Genomic DNA, 18,529 nt, shown 5'->3' on the forward strand with positions numbered 1-18,529 from the left:
CCTTGTACCATTTAAACATTTGAAAAGCTTCTGATTTTTCTTTTAAAAACATTACTGACATCATCCTTGAGTAATTATTCACAAATAATATGAAATATTTATCACCATAATAACTTTGAACTTTCATGGGACCACAAAGATCAGTGTGTACTAGATCTAAAATTCCTTTAGAAGTGTAGGACTTACTTGTAAAGCTTGATCTTGTCATCTTACCTATTTGACATCTTCGGCACATAGCATTCTCAGGTTTTCCAGATTGGGTAGACCTCTTACTCGATGCTTCTTACTTATTTTGATCAGATTATCAAAATTTACGTGACAAAACCTTTTATGCCATAACTAGGTATCATCTATCTTAGCATAAAGACACTTGGTCCGAGTTGAGTCAAGATGAAATGTATTACCTTTTGTTTGTGTCCCAGTAGCAGCTAACTTTCCATGCTTGTCATAAACTTTGACAATTCCTTTCTAAAATTTTATTCGGTATCCTATATTGTTTAGCTGTGCTACACTCAACAAATTGTATTTCAAACCTTCAACCCAGTATACATCATCACATTTAGCATTGTCAAGAAGTGTTCTAGATCCTTTACCTTTCACCGGAAATGGTGCATCATTACCAAATCTTACATAACCTCCATCATAGTCTTCTAATTTAACAAACTTGTGTTTATCACCTGTCATATGATGTGAGCATCCACTGTCTATGATCCAAGAATCATTATTATTTATGTGAGATATTAGGGCTTTTTCTTCATATCTTTCTTCATCGGATCCATCTTTAATAGCCACATAAACAACTTCCTCTGTATCAGTTTCATCAGATTTGTCATCATTGGATTCTTCATCAGCTACTAGGCATGTCTTTCTGTCTCTCCTTCTGAAGTCTTAGTGTCCTCTATATTGGTTGTCTTTCTGCTTGTTATCTCGGTATTCTCTCTTTTCACTAAATTCTTTGTCAGGACAGTTAGAAGCCATATGTCCTATTTTATCACAATTGAAACATTTTAAAGGTAGCTTTCCTTTATACTTGCCTTTGTCTCTCGGTAACCTTCTGGCTAATAATGCTTCAAACTCTTCTTGCTTCTTGATTTCCTCATACAGTTTGTGTAAATGTTTTATGAATATTTAAAAAAATACTATGATTTTTTCTAAAATAATGCGCAATCGATAATTATAAATAACCCTTGCAACATAAGCCCCCTTTCCTTCACCACAACTCTTTCCTAATTCCAACTTGGCAGTAAGTAAGACCAAGGTAAGACAGACAAGTGTTGGGTTCGGTCGTGGGGAATGCTTCTAATTTAAAAAAAACATAAGCCCCCTTCTTAATAGGCCAATGTCATTTTTTAAGGTTTGTGTCTCATTTTCTTTGCATTTTTTTTAGTTTATGTTTTATTTAAAAACTTATTAATTTTGAACTCAACACTAAATTTAAAGATGACAATTCTGAAAATAAAGTTTAACCCATTCCTTCATCTCAGTTTTTTCTTGACCTCAACTTGGTAGTAAGTAAGATCAAGGTAAGGAAGGTGAACCTTGGGTTGAGTGACATGGATATTCATGAGGTAAAAAAAATATAAGCTCCCTTCCTAGATGTTTTATGAATAGTTAAAAAAATATATTAATTTTACTAAAATAATGCACAATCGATAATTATAAATAAGCTTTGCAACATAAGACCCCTTCCTTCGTCTCAACTCTTTCCTGATCCGAACTTGGCAGTAAGTAAGACCAAGGTAAGGTGAATAGATGTTGGGCTGGGTCGTGGGAAATGTATCAAATTAAAAAACAAAAACATAATCCCCCCTTCTTAATAGGGCAAGACAATTTTTTAAGGTTTGTGTCTCATTTTTTTTGTATTTTTTTTTAGTTTACGTTTTATTTAAAAATTTATTAATTTTGATCTCAACACTAAACATAAAAATCAGAATTCTGAAAATAAATTTTAGCCCCTTAATTTCGCCTCACAACATAAGCCCCCTTCTTTCGTCACAACTATTTTTTTACCCCAACTTGACAGTAAGTAAGACCAAGATAAGGTAGACAAGCCTTGCGTTGAGTCACATAATACTCTAGAGGTTAAAAAAAACATAAACTCCCTTTAAAATGTTTTATGAATATTTTTCTAAAAAGTATGAATTATTAGTAAAATAATGCACAATCAATACACATAAATATCCCTCACAACATAAGCCCCCTTTGTTCGCCTCAACTCCTTCATGACTCCAACTTGACAGTAAATAAGGCTAAGGTAATACAAACATATGGTATGATGGGTCGTAGGGAATGTTTCTAATTTTTAAAAAACATGAGCCCCTTTCTTAATAGGACAAGTCATTTTTTAAGGTTTGTGCCTCATTTTTTTTTGAATTTTTTTAAGTTTATGCTTTATTTAAAAAATTTATTAGTTTTGATCTTAACACTAAATTTAAAAATCACCATTCTATAAATAAATTTTAGCCCCCTTCTTTTGTTTGAGCTTCTTTTTGACCTCAACTTGGCAGTAAGTAAGACCAAGGTAAGGCAGGTGAGCCTTGGGCTGAGTCATAGGGATATTCAAGAGGTAAAAAAATTATATGGTAAGACCCCAATGTGGCAGTAAGTTAAACGAAGGTAAGACGGACATATGGTAGGTTGCGTCGTGGGGAATGTTTCTAATTTTAAAAAAACATAAACCCCCTTCTTAATAAGCCAGTCATCTTTTAACATTTGTGTCTCATTTTTTTTGCATGTTTTTTAAGATTATGTTTTATTTAAAAAATTAATTAATTTTGATCTTAACATTAAATTTAAAAATAAATTTTAGTGCCCTTCCTTCGCTTGAGCTTCTTCATGACCCCAAGTTGGCAGTAAGTAAGCAGACGAGCCTTGGGCTAAATCACGAGGATACTTTCAAGGTAAAAAATACATAAGCCCCCTTCTTAAATGTTTTATGAATATTTAAAAAAATACTATGAATTTTTTAAAAATAATGCACAATCGATAATTATATATAACCCTTGCAACATAAGCCCCCTTCTTTCGCCTCAACTCTTTTCTGACTCCAATTAGGCAGTAAATAAGACAAAGGTAAGACAGACAAACGTTGAGTTGGGTCATGGGGAATGTTTCTAATTTAAAAAAAAATATAAGCCCCCTTCTTAATAGATCAAAGTCATTTTTTAAGGTTTGTGTCTCATTTTGTTTGCATATTTTTAGTTTATGTTTTATTTAAGAACTTAGTATTTTCTATCTCAACGCTAAATTTTTTTTTTAACCCATTCCTTCATCTCAGCTTTTTTTCTTGACCCCAACTTGGCAGTAAGTAAGACCAAGGTAAGGCAGATGAGTCTTGGGTTGAGTCACATGGTTATTTTAGAGGTAAAAAAAATATAAGCTCCCTTTCTAAATTTTTTATAAATATTTTAAAAAATATATAAATTTTATTAAAATAATGCACAATTGATAATTATAAATAAGCTTTGCAACATAAGACCCCTTCTTTCGTCTAAACTTTTTTCCGACCCCAACTTCGCAGTAAGTAAAACCAAGGTAAGGTGGACATATATTGGGCTGGGTCAAGGCGAATGCATCCAATTTAAAAAAAAAACATAATCCCCCATTTTTAATAGGCCAAGGCCATTTTATTTAAGGTTCGTGTCTGATTTTTTTTGCATTTTTATTAGTTTACGTTTTGTTTAAAAATTTATTAATTTTGATCTCAACACTAAATATAAAAATCATGATTCTCAAAATAAATTATAGCCCTTTAATTTCGCCTCACAACATAAGCCCCCTTCCTTCATCACAACTCATTGTTTACCCCAACTTGGCAGTAAGTAAAACCATGGTAAGGTAGACAAGCTTTGCGCTGAATCACGAGGATACTCTAGAGGTTAAAAAAAAACATAAATCCCCTTTTAAATGTTTTATGAATATTTTTTTTAAAAGTATGAATTGTTAGTAAAATAATACACAATCGATACACATAAATATCCCTTGCAACATAATCCCCTTTCGTTCTCCTCAACTCCTTCATGACCCCAACTTGACAATAAGTAAGACGAAGGTAAGACGAACATGTGGTAGGTTGGGTCGTGAGAAATGCTTCTAATTTTAAAAAAACATAAGCCGCCTTATTAATAGGCCAAAGTCATCTTTTAAGATTTGTGTCTCGTTTTTCTTGAATTTTTTTAAGTTTATATTTTATTTAAAAAAATTATTAATTTTTATCTTAACACTAAATTTAAAAATCAGCATTCTGAAAATAAATTTTAGCCCCATTATTTTGCCTGAGCTTCTTCTTGATCCCAACTTGGCAGTAAGTAAGACCAAGGTAAGGCAGACGAGCCTTGAGCTGAATCACGGGATTACTTGAAAGGTAAAAAATACGTAAGCGCCCTTCTTAAATGTTTTATGAATATTTAAAAAAATACAATGAATTTTTCTAAAATAATGCACAATAGATAATTATAAATAACCATTGCAACATAAGCCTCCTTCCTTCGCCTCAACTCTTTCCTAACCCCAACTTGGCAGTAAGTAAAACCAAGGTAAGACAGACAAGTGTTGGGTTGGGTCGTGGGGAATGCTTCTAATTTAAAAAAAAATATAAGCCCGCTTCTTTATAGGCCAAAGTCATTTTTTAAGGTTTGTGTCTCATTTTTTTTTGTATTTTTTTTAGTTTATGTTTTATATAAACATTTATTAATTTTGATCTCAACATTAAATTTAATAATGACAATTCTGAAAATAAAGTTTAACCCATTTTTTCATCTCAGTTTTTTATTGATTCGAACTTGACAGTAAGTAAGACCAAGGTAAGGTAGGTGAGCCTTGGGCTGAGTGATGGGGATATTAAAAAAAAACAAAAAAACATAAGCTCCTTTCCCAGATGTTTTATGAATAGTTAAAAAAAATATATAAATTTTACTAAAACAATACACAATCGATAATTATAAATAAGCTTTGCAACATAAGACCCCTTCCTTCGCCTCATCTTTTTCCCGACCCCAACTTAGCAGTAAGTAAAACCAAGGTAAGGTGAACAGATGTTGGGCTAGGTCATAGGAAATGAATCCAATTTAAAAAAAAAACATAATCCCCCCTTCTTAATCAGCCAAGAGGATTTTTTAAGGTTTGTGTTTTATTTTTTTTGCATTTTTTAGTTTAGGTTTTATTTAAAAATTTATTAATTTTGATCTCAACACTAAATATAAAAAATCACAATTTTGAAAATAAATTTTAGCCCCTAAATTTTGTCTCACAACATAAGCCCTCTTCCTTCGTCACAATTTATTTTTTACCCCAATTTGGTAGTAAGTAAGACCAAGGTAAGGTAGACAAACCTTGTATTGAGTCATGAGATACTCTATAGGTTAAAAAAAAACATAACCCCCTTTTAAATGTTTTGTGAATATTTTTTTTAAAAGTATGAATTGTTAGTAAAATATTGTACAATCGATACACATAAATATCCCTCGCAACATAATGCTCCGTCATTCGCCTCAACTTCTTCATGACCCCAACGTGGCAGTAAGTAAGACGAAGGTAAGACAGACATATGGTAGGCTGGGTCGTGGGGAATGCTTCTAATTTAAAAAAAACATAAACCCCTTTTTTAATAAGCCATAGTCATCTTTTAAGATTTGTGTCTCGTTTTTTTTGCATTTTTTTTAAGATTATGTTTTATTTTAAAAATTTATTAATTTGGATCTTAACACTAAATTTAAAAATTAATTTTAGCCCCCTTCTTTCGCTTGAACTTCTTCTTGACTCCAACTTGGCAATAAGTAAGACCAATGTAAGGCAGACGAGCCTTGGGCTAAATCACAGGGATACTTTTAGGGTAAAAAATACATAAGCCCCTTCTTAAATATTTTATGAATATTTAAAAAAATACTATGATTTTTTTTTTTTAAAATAATGCACAATCGATAATTATAAATAACCCTTGCAACATAAGCCCCCTTCCTTCGCCTCAACTCTTTCCTGACCCCTACTAGGCAGTAAATAAGACCAAGGTAAGACAGACAAACGTTGGGTTGGGTCGTGAGGAATGTTTTTAATTTTAAAAAAAAGCATAAGCCCCCTTCTTAACAGGTCAAAGTCATTTTTAAAGGTTTGTGTCTCGTTTTATTTGCATTTTTTTAGTTTATGTTTTATTTAAGAAACTTATTATTTTTGATCTCAACATTAAATTTAATAATGACAATTGTGAAAATAAATTTTAATCCATTCCTTCATCTCAATTTTTTCTTGACCTCAACTTGGCAGTAAGTAAGACCAAGGTAAGGAAGATGAGTCTTGGGCTGAGTCACAGGGCTATTTTAGAGGTAAAAAAATAATAAGCTCTCTTCTTAAATTTTTTATAAATATTTTAAAAAAATATATAAATTTTACTAAAATAATGCACAATCAATAATTATAAATAAGCTTTGCAGCATAAGACCCCTTCCTTTGCCTCAACTTTTTTTTGACCCCAACTTGGCAGTAAGTAAAACCAAGGTAAGGTGGACAGATATTGGGCTGGGTCAAGGGGAATGCATCCAATTTTTAAAAAAAAACATAATCCCCCCTTCTTAATAGGCCAAGGCCATTTTATTTAAGGTTTGTGTCTGATTTTTTTTGCATTTTTGTTAGTTTACGTTTTGTTTAAAAATTTATTAATTTTGATCTCAACACTAAATATAAAAATCACAATTTCTCAAAATAAATTATACCCCTTTAATTTCGTCTCACAACATAAGCCCCCTTCCTTCGTCACAACTCATTTTTTACCCCAACTTGATAGTAAGTAAAACCATGGTAAGGTAGACAAGCTTTGCCCTGAATCATGAGGATACTTTAAAGGTTAAAAAAAACATAAACCCCCTTTTAAATGTTTTATGAATATTTTTTAAAAAGTATGAATTGTTAGTAAAATAATGAACAATCGATACACATAAATATCCCTTGCAACATAATTCCCCTTCGTTCTCCTCAACTCCTTCATGACCCCAACTTGACAATATGTAAGACGAAGGTAAGACAGACATATGGTAGGCTGTGTCATGGCGAATGATTCTAATTTAAAAAAAATATAAGTTACTTTTTTAATAGGCCAAAGTCATCTTTTAGGATTTGTGTGTCGGTTTTTTTGAATTTTTTTAAGTTTATGTTTTATTTAAAAAAATTATTAATTTTGATCTTAACATTAAATTTAAAAATCAACATTCTGAAAATAAATTTTAGCCCCCTACTTTTGCCTGAGCTTCTTCTTGACCCCAACTTGATAGTAAGTAAGACCAAGGTAAGGCAGACGAGCCTTGAGTTGAACACGAGGATACTTTAAAGGTAAAAAATACGTAAGCCCCCTTCTTAAATGTTTTATGAATATTTAAAAAAATACTATAAATTTTTCAAAAATAATGCATAATCGATAATTATAAATAACCCTTGCAACATAAACCCCCTTCCTTCGGCTCAACTTTTTCCTAACCCTAACTTGGTAGTAAGTAAAACTAAGGTAAGACAGACAAGTGTTAGGTTGGGTCGTAGGGAATGCTTTTAATTTAAAAAAAAATATTAGCCCCTTTTTTTATAGGCCAAAGTCATTTTTTAAGGTTTGTGTTTCATTTTCTTTGCATTATTTTTAGTTTATGTTTTATTTAAAAAATTATTAATTTTGATTTCAATACTAAATTTAATAATGACAATTCTGAAAATAAAGTTTAACCCATTCCTTCATCTCAGTTTTTTTCTTGACCCCAACTTGGTAGTAAGTAAGACCAAGGTAAGGCAAGTGAGCCTTGGGCTGAGTCACAGATATATTCAAGAGGTAAAAAAACATAATCTCCCTTCCTAGATGTTTTATGAATAGTTAAAAAATATATATAAATTTTACTAAAATAATGCACAATCGATAATTATAAATAAGCTTTGCAACATAAGACCCCTTCCTTCTCCTCAACTCTTTCCCGACCCAAACTTGACAGTAAGTAAGACCAAGGTAAGGTGAACAAATGTTGGGCTGGGTCATGGGAAATGCATCCAATTTAAAAAAAAACACTATCCCCCCTTCTTAATAGGCCAAGACGATTTTTTAAGGTTTGTGTCTCATTTTTTTTGCATTTTTTTATTTTGCGTTTTATTTAAGAATTTATTAATACTGATCTCAACACTAAATATGAAATTCACAATTTTGAAAATAAATTTTAGCCCCTTAATTTCGCCTCACAACATAAGCCCCTTCCTTCGTCACAATTTTTTTTTTATCCCAACTTGGCAGTAAGACCAAGGTAAGATAGACAAGTCTTGCGTTGAGTCACGGGATACTCTAGAAGTTAAAAAAAAATATAAACCCCCTTTTAAATGTTCTATGAATATTTTTTTCAAAAGTATGAATTGTTAGTAAAATAATGCACAATCTATACACATAAATATCCCTTGCAACGTAATCCCCCTTTGTTCGCCTTAACTCCTTCATGACCCCAACATGACAGTAAGTACGACGAAGGTAATATGGACATATGGTAGGCTAGGTCGTGGGGAATGCTTCTAATTTAAAAAAAAAATAAACCCCCTTCTTAATAAGCCATAGTCATCTTTTAAGATTTTTGTCTCGTTTTTTTTGCATTTTTATTAAGATTATGTTTTATTTAAAATTTTTATTAATTTGAATCTTAACACAAAATTTAAAAGTAAATTTTAGCCCCCTCCTTCGCTTGAGCTTCTTCTTGACCCCAACTTGGCAATAAGTAAGACCAAGGTAAGGCAGACAAGCCTTGGGCTGAATCACGGGGATACTTTAAAGGTAAAAAATACATAAGCTCCATTTTTAAATGTTTTATGAATATTTAAAAAAAATACTATGAATTTTTTTAAAATAATACACAATCGATAATTATAAATAATCTTTGCAACATAAGCCCCTTTCCTTCGCCTCAACTCTTTCCCAACTCCAACTAGGGAGTAAATAAGACCAAGGTAAGACAGACAAACGTTGGGTTGGGTCGTGGGGAATGCTTATAATTTTTAAAAAAATATAAGCCCCCTTCTTAATAGGTGAAAGTCATTTTTTAAAATTTGTGTCTCGTTTTCTTTGCATTTTTTTAGTTTATGTTTTATTTAAGAACTTATTATTTTTTATCTCAACACTAAATTTAATAATGACAATTGTGAAAATAAATTTTAACCCATTCTTTCATCTCAACTTTTTCTTGACCCCAACTTGGCAGTAAGTAAGACCAAGGTAAGGCAGATGAGTCTTGGGCTGAGTCACAGGGTTATTTTAGAGGTAAAAAAACATAAGCTTTCTTCTTAAATTTTTTATAAATATTTTAAAAAAATATATAAATTTTACTAAAATAATGCACAATCGATAATTATAAATAAGCTTTGCAGCATAAGACCCCTTCCTTCGCTTCAACTTAATCTCGACCTCAACTTTATAGTAAGTAAAACCAAGGTAAGGTGGACAAATATTGGGCTAGGTCAAGGGGAATGCATCTAATTTAAAAAAAAAAACATAAACCCCCCTTTTTAATAGGCCAAGACCATATTATTTAAATTTTGTGTCTGATTTTTTTTGCATTTTTTCTGGTTTACATTTTGTTTAAGAATTTATTAATTTTGATCTCAACACTAAATATAAAATTACAATTTTCAAAATAAATTATAGCCCCTTAATTTTGCCTCACAACATAAGCCCTCTTCTTTCGTCACAACTCATTTTTTACCCCAACTTGGCAGTAAGTAAAAACCATTTATAATTAAAAAAAAAAAAAATCCCCCCTTCTTAATAGGCCAAGGCGATTTTTTAAGGTTTGTGTCTCATTTTTTTTGTATTTTTTTTTAGTTTACGTTTTATTTAAAAATTTATTAATTTTGATTTCAACACTAAATATAAAAATCACAATTCTGAAATTAAATTTTAGCCCCTTAATTTCGCCTCACAACATAAGCCCCCTTCCTTCGTCACAACTCTTTTTCTACCCCGACTTGGTAGTAAGTAAGACCAAGGTAAGGTAGACAAGCCTTGCGTTGAGTCACGAAATACTCTAGAGGTTAAAAAAAACATAAACTCCCTTTAAAATGTTTTATGAATATTTTTTTAAAAAGTATGAATTGTTAGTAAAATAATGCACAATCAATATACATAAATATCCCTCGCAACATAAGCCCCCTTTGTTTGCCTCAACTCCTTCATGACCCCAACTTGATAGTAAATAAGACCAAGGTAATACAGATATATGGCACGCTGGGTTGTGGGGAATGCTTCTAATTTTTAAAAAACATAAGCCCCTTTCTTAATAGGCCAAAGTCATTTTTTCAGGTTTGTGTCTCGTTTTTTTTGAATTTTTTTAAGTTTATGTTTTATTTAAAAAATTTATTAGCTTTGATCTTAACACTAAATTTAAAAATCACCATTCTGAAAATAAATTTTAGCCCCCTTCTTTTGCTTGAGCTTCTTTTTGACCCCAACTTGACAGTAAGTAAGACCAATGTAAGGCAGACAAGCCTTGGGCTGAATCATGGGGATACTTTAAAGGTAAAAAATATATAAGCCCCCTTCTTAAATGTTTTATGAATATTTAAATTAACACTATAAATTTTTTTAAAATAATGTACATTTGATAATTATAAATAACTGTTGCAACATAAGCTCTTTTCCTTTGCCTCAACGCTTTCCTGACCCCAATTAGACAGTAAGTAAGACCAAGGTAAGATAGACAAATGTTGGGTTGGGTCGTAGAAAATGCTTCTAATTTAAAAAAGATATAAACTCTCTTCTTAATAGGCCAAAGTCATTGTTTAAGGTTTGTCTCAATTTCTTTGCATTTTTTTAGTTTATGTTTTATTTAAGAACTTATTAGTTTTGATCTCAACACTAAATTTAATAATGATAATTCTGAAAATAAATTTTAACCCATTCCTTCATCTCAGTTTTGTCTTGACCCCAACTTGGCAGTAAATAAGACCAAGGTAAGGCAGGTGAGCCTTGGACTGAGTCACGGGTATATTCTAGAGGTAAAAAAAATATAAGCTCCCTTTCAGATGTTTTATGAATATTTAAAAAAATATATAAGTTTTTACTAAAATAATGCACAATCTATAATTATAATTAAGTTTTGCAATATAAGATCCCTTCTTTCTTCTAAACTCTTTCCCGACCCCAACTTTGTTGTAAGTAAGACCAAGGTAAGGTAAGCAAATGTTGGGCCGAATCACGGGGAATGCATCCAATTTAAAAAAAAACATAATCCCCCCTTTTTAATAAGCCAAGACCAGTTTTCAAGGTTTATGTCTCATTTTTTTTGCATTTTTTTTAGTTTATGTTTTGTTTAAGAATTTATTAATTTTGATCTCAAGACTAAATATAAAAAATCACAATTCTGAAAATAAATTTTAGCCCCTTAATTTCGCCTCACAACATAAGCCCCCTTCTTTCGTCACAATTCCTTTTTTACCCCAACTTGGCAGTAAGTAAGACCAAGGTAAGGTAGACACGCCTTGCACTGAGTCAAGAGGATACTGTAGAGGTTAAAAAAAACATAAACCCATTTAAAATGTTTTATGAATATTTTTTTAAAAAGTATGAATTGTTAGTAAAATAATGCACAATCGATACACATAAATATCTCTCGCAACATAAGCCCATTCGTTTGCTACAACCCCTTCATGGCCCCAACTTGGTTGTACGTAAGACCAAGGTAATGCAGACATATGGTAAGCTGGGTCGTGGGGAATGCTTTTAATTTTTTAAAAAATATTAGCCCCCTCCTTAATAGGCCAAAGTCATTTTTTAAGGTTTGTGTCTCATTTTTTTTGCATTTTTTTAAGTTTATGTTTTATTTAAAAAATTTATTAATTTTGATCTTAACACTAAATTTAAAAATCACCATTCTAAAAATAAATTTTAGCCCCCTTCCTTCGCCTGATCTTCTTCTTGACCCCAACTTGGCAGTAAGTAAGACCAAGGTATGACAGACGAGCCTTGGGCTGAATCACGAAGATACTTTAAAGGTAAAAAATACATAAGCCCCCTTCTTAAATGTTTTATGAATATTTAAAAAAATACTATGAATTTTTCTAAAATAATGTACAATAGATAATTATAAATAACCTTTGCAACATAAGCCCCCTTCCTTCGCCTCAACTCTTTCCTGACCCCAATTTGGCAGTGAGTGAGACCAAGGTAAGATAGACAAGTGTTGGGTTGGGTCGTGTGGAATGCTTCTAATTTAAAAAAAAACATAAGCCCCTTTTTTAATAGGCCAAATTCATTTTTAAGGTTTGTGTCTCGTTTTCTTTGCATTTTTTTTAGTTTATGTTTTATTTAAAAACTTATTAATTTTGATCTCAACATTAAATTTAATAATGACAATTTTGAAAAATAAATTTTAACCCATTGCTTCATCTCAATTTTTTCTTGACCCCAACTTGGCAGTATGTAAGACCAAGGTAAAGTAGATGAGCCTTGGGTTGAGTCACAGGGATATTTTAGAGGTAAAAAGAACATAATCTCCCTTCCTAGATGTTTTATGAATAGTTAAAAAAATATATAAATTTTACTAAAATAATGCACAATCGATAATTATAAATAAGCTTTGCAACATAAGACCCCTTTTTTGACTCAACTCTTTCCCGACCCCAACTTGACAGTAAGTAAGACCAAGGTAAGGTGAACAGATGTTGGGATGGGTCATGGGAAATGCATCTAATTTAAAAAAAAAAACATAATCCCCCCTTGTTAATTGGCCAAGGCCATTCTTTAAGGTTTGTGTCTCATTTTTTTTGAATTTTTTTTTTAGTTTATGTTTTATTTAAGAATTTATTAATTTTGATTTCAACACTAAATATAAAAATCACAATTTTGAAAATAAATTTTAGCCCCTTAATTTTGCTTCACAACATAAACCCCCTTCATTCGTCACAATTCTTTTTTTACCCCAACTTGACAGTAAGTAAGACCAAGGTAAGGTAGACAAGTCTTCTGCTGAGTCACGTGGATACTCTAGAGGTTAAAAAAAACATAAACCCCATTTTAAATGTTTTATGAATTTATTTTTTTAAAATATGAATTGTTAGTAAAATAATGCACAATCAATACACATAAATATCCCTCGCAATATAATCCCCCTTCGTTCGCTTCAACTCCTTCATGACCCCAACTTGACAGTAACTAAGACCAAGGTAAGGCAGACATATGGTAGGCTGGGTCGTGGGGAATGCTTCTAATTTTAAAAAAATATAAGCCCCTTTCTTAATAGGCCAAAGTCATCTTTTAAGGTTTGTGTCTCATTTTTTTTGCATTTTTAAAAGTTTTTTTTATTTTAAAATTTTATTAATTTTGATCTCAACACTAAATTTAAAAATCACAATTCTAAAAATAAATTTTAGCCCCCTTCCTTCACCTCAGCTTCTTCTTGACCCCAACTTGGCAATAAGTAAGACCAAGGTAAGGTAGATGAGCATTGGGCTGAATCACGGGGATACTTTAAAGGTAAAAAATACACAAGCCCCCTTCTTAAATGTTTTATAAATATTTTAAAAAATACTATAAATTTTTCTAAAATAATGCACAATCGATAATTATAAATAACCCTTGCAACATAAACCCCCTTCCTTCGCCTCAACTCTTCCCTGACCCCAACTTGGCAGTAAGTAAGACCAAGGTAAGACAGACAAACATTGGGTTAGGTCGTGAGGAATGCTTCTAATTTAAAAAAAACATAAGCCCCCTTCTTAATAGGCCTAAGTCATTTTTTAAGGTTTGTGTCTTGTTTTTTTTTTTTTTTTTTTTAGTTTATGTTTTATTTAAGAACTTATTAATTTTGATCTCAACACTAAATTTAATAATGACAATTCTGAAAATAAATTTTAACCCATTGCTTCATCTCAATTTCTTTTTTACCCCAGCTTGGGAGTAAGTAAGACTAAGGTAAGGCATATGAGCCTTGGGCTGAGTCACAGGGATATTTTAGAGGTAAAAAAAACATAAGCTCCCTTTCTAAATGTTTTATGAATATTTAAATTTTTTTTTTTTTTACTAAAACAATGCACAATCAATAATTATAAATAAGTTTTGCAGCATAAGACCCCTTCCTTCACCTCAACTTTTTCTTGATCCCAACTCGGCAGTAAGTAAGACCAAGGTAAGGTGGACAGAGGTTGGGTTGGGTCATGGGGAATGCATCCAATTTAAAAAAAAAAACACAATCCCCCCTTGTTAATAGGCCAAGGCCATTTTTTAAGGTTTGTGTCTCATTTTTTTGCTTTTTTTTTAGTTTACGTTTCATTTAAGAATTTATTAATTTTGATTTCAACACTAAATATAAAAATCACAATTCTCAAAATAAATTTTAGCCCCTTAATTTCGCTTCACAACATAAGCCCCCTTCCTTCATCACAACTCCTTTTCTACTCCAACTTGGCAGTAAGTAAGACCAAGGTAAGGTAGACAAACCTTGCGCTGAGTCACGGGGTTACTTTAGAGGTTAAAAAAAAAACATAAACCCCCTTTTAAATCTTTTATGAATTTTTTTTTTTAAGTATGAATTGTTAGTAAAATAATGCACAATCGATACACATAAATATCCCTCGCAACATAAACCCCCTTTGTTCGCCTCGACTCCTTCATGACTCCAACTTGGCAGTAAGTAAGGCCAAGGTAAGGTGAACATATGGTAGGTTGGGTCGTGAGGAATGCTTTTAATTTAAAAAAAAATATAAGCCCCCTTCTTAATAGGCCAAAGTCATTTTTTAAGGTGTGTCTCATTTTTTTTGCATTTTTTTAGGTTATGTTTTATTTAAAAATTTATTAATTTTGATCTCAACACTAAATTTAAAAATCACAATTCTGAAAATAAATTTTAGCCCCTTCATTTATTTCAGTTTCTTTTTTACCCCATTTGTCAGTAAGTAAGACCAAGGTAAGGGAGACGAGTCTTGGACTGAGTCACATGGATACTTTAGAGGTAAAAAAAAAAACATAAGCCCTCTTCCTAAATGTTTTATGAATATTTAAAAAAAGGTATGAATTGTTTTGATTAAGTAAAAATAGGTTTTTGAAAGGAACCCAAACTTTTTATATATCAAGAGAGCAAAAGAGCTAGAAAGAACCGTGCCTGATTACTCCATTTACAAAAATTGATCCCATCCGAACAAAAATGGATCTTAACACACATAACATGAAGAATCATGAAAAGACAGCTAAAGGAAAGCAAAAAGATAGCACAAAGACAAAGATCGAGACTGAGATCTAGACAACTAGATATTTTTCATGATATCTTCAGCGTGGACCACCATCTGCTTCATGTTGTTCGCATAGGTCTTTAAGTCATCTAGCTCCCGACCCTTGATGTCGCCCTTATTCCTGGTATTGGCTCTGGTCCTCTTCTCGTGACCTTTTTTGTCTAGCTAATCTTTGTCGCCCTCTTTATCTTTGATGTCATCAAATCTATTAATCAAAATGTTCATGTTGTCCACCAAGGCTTTGAGAATCTGGAAGTTTTGTTCAGCTATCTTCTTTACTGTGAGTTCTATCCTGTCAACTCTACTGCCCAGATTGTTCATAGAAATTTCCATCCCTTTCACCTCCTTATTTTCTTCCATCTCCTTAACCTTATTTTCAGTTGCAATAATTTTACTCACCATGTTTTCAATGGCTTCCACATTATTAATTGCCACCACCAATTCTTTGATATTTTCAGATAGGAGTTTGTTGCCTATCATGGCTCTTTTGACAACATTCATATCCTTCTTCAAGTTGCCTATGTCTTTCACCATTGTGTTGACGGTATCATAGAATCCCTTAATACTCTCATTTTCTCCAACACAGTCATAGATTTGCCCCTTTTGTCCTCTTGATCCTCTTTTTGTAGACCTTGAGTGTTCAAATCCTCATTGTTGCCCACAACCGGATTATCGTCCCCCTCCTTATCTTGCACATTATCATTTTTATCCTTCTCTGGCTCCTCATCATAATCAATCAAAATTTGATTAATATCTTTGTTACCTCCCCTACTGATGTTCTTCTTCCTCTGGGTTTGCTTTCTGGTGCCTTTCCCTTTCTTGTTTTTGATAAATTTACCTTCGAAGGACTCGGCCTAAGACTCAGAAATATCTGAATCCACCACTATCCTCTTCCTCTTACCCTTGTTCCTCCCCTTTTTACTTAGCTCCACCGACTCGCCTTAAGTCTCCGAGTTGAAGTTAAAACCACTAACCTCACTCTCCGTGTCCTCATCCCTTGCATTTTTACCTTTAATATGTTTTTCAATGCATTTCCCTTTCAACACTTTATACACAAGAGCCATAAGACCCTGATGAAGAGCATGGGCATCCTTGGGATCTTTTTGTATCTTTTTGATAGTATGGTCCATGGAACATGCAAGATAATATGGCAGACTTACCTTTTCCCCATGGTGAAAAATGAATGAGAAATACAAAGTGGTGTCTGTAAGCTCTCGTAAACCTTCCATCCAACATTATATAGGTAATTGTAGAGAACAAAACGAACCTCCATGCCCTGCATATACGTTTTGGGGAGTGATAGGAGTTGTCGACCTTCACTATTTTCTTCTTCTCACCTTCTGTGATAGGAAATTTGTCCGCTTCCTTATCAGAGATGCTACGATCTCTGTAAAAAAAAGTATGAATTGTTACTAAAATAATGCACAATCGATAATTATAAATAATCCTCGCAATATAAGCCCCCTTCCTTCGCCTCAACTCTTTTATGATCCCAACTTGATAGTAAGACCAAAATAAGATAGATAGGTGTTGGGCTGGGTCGTGGAGAATGCCTCTAATTTATATTAAACATAATTTCCCCCCTTCTTAATAGGCCAAGGCCAATCTTTAAGGTTTGTGTCTCGTTTTCTTTGCATTTTTTTAAGTTTACGTTTTATTTAAAAATTAATTAATTTTGATCTCAACACTAAATTTAAAAATCACAATTCTAAGAATAAATTTTATCCCCGTTCCTCTGCCTCAGCTTTTTCTTGACCCCAACTTGGCAATAAGTAACCAAAGTAAGACAAACGTGCTTTGAGCTAGGTCACGGGGATACTCTAGAAGTAAAAAAAAAACATAAGCTCCCTTCCTAAATATTTTATGAATATTTTTAAAAAAGGTATGAATTGTTACTAAAATAATGCACAATTGATAATTATAAATAACCCTTGCAACATAAGCTCTCTTTGTTCACCTCAACTTCTTCTTGACTCCAACTTGTCAGTAAGTAAAATCAAGGTAAGGTGGACACGCGTTGGGCTGAGTCGTGGGGAATGCCTCTAATTTAAAAAAAACAAAAAAAAACACAATCCCTTTCTCTTAATAGGCCAAGACCATTCTTTAAGGTTCGTGTCTTGTTTTCTTTGCATTTTTTTTAGTTTATGTTTTATTGAAAAATTTATTAATTTTGATCTCAACACTAAATTTAAAAATTACAATTCTGAAAAATAAATTTTAGCCCCCTTCTTTTGTCTCACAACATAAGCTCCCTTCCTTCGCTTTGACTCTTTCTTGACCCCAATTTGACAGTAAGTAAGACCAAGGTAAGACAGACGGGCCTTGGGCTGGGTCACGTGGATACTGTAGAGGTAAAAAAAAAACATAACCCCCCTTTCTAAATGTTTTATGAATATATATAAAAAAAGTATGAGTTGTTACTAAAATAATGCACAATTGATAATTATTTTTTTGCCTCAACTCCTTGTTGACCCCAACTTGGCAGTAAGTAAGATCAACGTAAGACAAAAATGCGTTGGGCTGAGTCGTGGGGAGTGCCTCTAATTTAAAAAAAATTATAAGTCCCCTTCCTAAATGTTTTATGAATATTTCAAAAGATTTTTGTTAATAAAATAATGCACAAAGAAAAGTTTACTCTAAAAATATGATTTAGAGAACATAAGAATTTCACCATAATTATTTAAAAATGCATTTTGATTCAACATATTAACACTATGCAAAATTTTATTATAAATAAAATAAAATATATTATGTCTTGTCGTGTCGTGTGTATAATTTGTGTATTTGTGAGTTGTGTTGGTTGTCTTAGGTCAATTAAGGGAGGTCGAACAAGCTTCCACCTTCACATGGTTGGCCTTGTCAAAAAAAAATTATAATCTTAATTATAATTAGTTCGTTTATCATTAATAGTGTAAGAGCCTTATCTCAAACTCTAATAAGAATATACTAGTGATATATATAAAACATGATTTTTTTTGTTACAACATCTTAGCATATTGTTTCCCTATTGTCTTTGTGGCATATCACTATGCGTGCCTATGATGTGTGAATAAATAATATTTCATATAGTTCATATTATATGCATGTTGAAATTCTTCGAATAAAAAGAAATTGTGATTTCAAAGGTGAAAATAAAAACACATTTTAATTATTCATTATAGTTCTAGTTATTAATTATTTCATTTATCATTAGTAGTGTAAGAACCTTATCTCAAACACTAAAAAAAACACACTAGTGATATAAAACATGATTTATTTTTGTTATGACATCTTAGCATATTGTTTCCCCATGGCTTTTGTGGCATATCAC

Source organism: Cryptomeria japonica, chromosome 10 (assembly GCF_030272615.1).
Source record: "Cryptomeria japonica chromosome 10, Sugi_1.0, whole genome shotgun sequence".
Classification (NCBI taxonomy): domain Eukaryota; kingdom Viridiplantae; phylum Streptophyta; class Pinopsida; order Cupressales; family Cupressaceae; genus Cryptomeria; species Cryptomeria japonica.